Source organism: Triticum dicoccoides, chromosome 3A, assembly GCF_002162155.2.
Source record: "Triticum dicoccoides isolate Atlit2015 ecotype Zavitan chromosome 3A, WEW_v2.0, whole genome shotgun sequence".
Classification (NCBI taxonomy): Eukaryota; Viridiplantae; Streptophyta; class Magnoliopsida; order Poales; family Poaceae; genus Triticum; species Triticum dicoccoides.
The window spans coordinates 390,896,931-390,899,208 of record NC_041384.1 but is presented as its reverse complement, the minus strand read 5'-3'; positions in this window follow the sequence as shown (position 1 = coordinate 390,899,208).

Sequence of the window (2,278 nt, the reverse complement as noted above, 5' to 3'; positions counted from 1 at the left end):
ATAAGATGACCCGCGGGCTCCGGAAACCCGAGGGAAAAGGGGCTAGGTGGCAAATGGTAAGACCAAGGTTGGGCATTGCTGGAAAAGCTTTAATCAAGGCGAACTATCAAGGGGTTCCCATTATAACCCAACCGCGTAAGGGACGCAAAATCCGGGAACATAACACCGATATGACGGAAACTAGGGCGGCAAGAGTGGAACAAAACACTAGGCGAGAGGCCGAGCCTTCCACCCTTTACCAAGTATTTAGATACATTAAGATAACAAGACAATATAATGATATCCCAACAAGTAAATAAAAGATGTTCCAACAAGGAACGGCCTCCAATCTTCACCTGCAGCTAGCAACGCTATAAGAGGGGCTGAGCAAAGCGGTAACATAGCCATTCAACGGTTTGCTAGGACAATGGTGGGTTAGAGGTTTGACATGGCAATTTGGGAGGCTGACAAGCAAATGGTAGGCATCGTAGCATTGGCATAGCAAAGAGCGAGCAAACTAGCATAGCAAAGATAGTAGTGATTTCGAGGGTATGATCATCTTGCCTGCAAAGCTGTCAGAGTTGACTGGATCCTCAAAAGCAAACTCAACGGGCTCCTCGGTAGAGAACTCGTCTCCCGGCTCTACCCAACAAGACAAACAAGCAACAAGGATACAATCAACCACGTGCAAGGATCAAGCGATACGATGCAATGATGATATGCTATGCGGGATGCGATGCGGGATGCAAAATGCAAGATATGACAGGAAATGCATGAACCTGGCCTCAACTTGGAATCCCAAGGGTGCCACTGGAAATATGAGATGAAATCTCTTCAAAACGATATAAAGAACGCCGGAATCGGAGTTACGGTTTTGAAATGGCAAGCGATTTAAAATTGACACCGGTCTGCGATTTACAGCAAGTAGGGATCTAAATGCAATGAGATGAACATGCTAAAGCCACCAAACATGACGACAAAATACATGGCAGGGATGCACACAAGATTCTTAACAAAAGACTAGCACTGACCCACAGCCAATTCATCCATTATGAGGTTCAAACAAGCATGGTAAAAACGCAAATGCAAAACAGATCTCAGACTTAGTGAAATTAACACTTGTCTGAAATTTCAGACCACGAAGCCCTCTTCGGAGCAGCAAAACAACATGATACATGACCTGATTGAGACAAGTAAGAACATGGCATGGAGCTACTCAACAAGCTTAACAAAAGACCCAAAGTGACCTGGGGCCAAAAGGGTTCACAAAATATACTAACGGGCACACGAACATAGCTAAAACACAATCAGTTTTTCAGACTTAGTGAAAACTGAGACATACTGAAATATAACTCACGAAGGCATGTAAACGAGCTCGATGCACTCACCACGGTGCAAGTCATGGCAAGACAAGTATACATCCTTAAAGAAGGCACAAAATGCTAGCTAGACATGGCAATAAAAAAGGCATAGCATGCACGGATCAACTACAATAGCATCGGCAAAATCGCAAACGAGTTGACGATCTGCCCAGATTCACCACGAAGCAAAATTAGAGCTCGATTGACTCAACCTAGGGTGCTCCATAATTGCAAACAAAGACATGGATGGGTAGAGCATAACAAGATTAACAAAACTCCTTTACTGATCATCCTCAAAAGAGGCACGGATCACTAGGAAACAAGCTGAACATATGGCATCATGAACTAAATAATCCCAGACTTTGTGAAAACTACTAAGTCCCTGAACACAGATTTACCGGGTGCCTCACTTTGCATGCTTGCACAAGTCACCACACACATCACAAAAATGCATAGGTTGCACCTATGGAAAGAAGACAAAATCCTTAACAAAACATATGAAGGACTCACAGGCATAACATGCACACATTAATCATGGCAAAAATGACAAAAGTCTAAGATGAACTAGCAGATCTGACAATTAACTCACGAAGCCTCCTTGTAACAGTATTTCGGGCATCAATAAGAACTCAAATGAAAATGATGCAATGGAATGAAATGATGTACTCGTCGAGACGAACATTTTGATATACTATATGCCCAAATCGGAGCTACAGATACGGAGATACGGCCGGTCAAAGTAGGCATAAAAAAATTAGGGTTTGGAGGGAAAGTTAACCGAGGAGATATTTTGAGATCTCAGATCCAGATCGCACGGGAACCGATGTTCGACGAAAAACACTGTAGCCGGCCGGAGTTTAGGTCGTCGTTCGTCGGAGAGGAAGAAGAGGAGGCCGGGGCTTGGCCGGCGTCGAGGTAGACCGGTGGAGGGCGGCGGC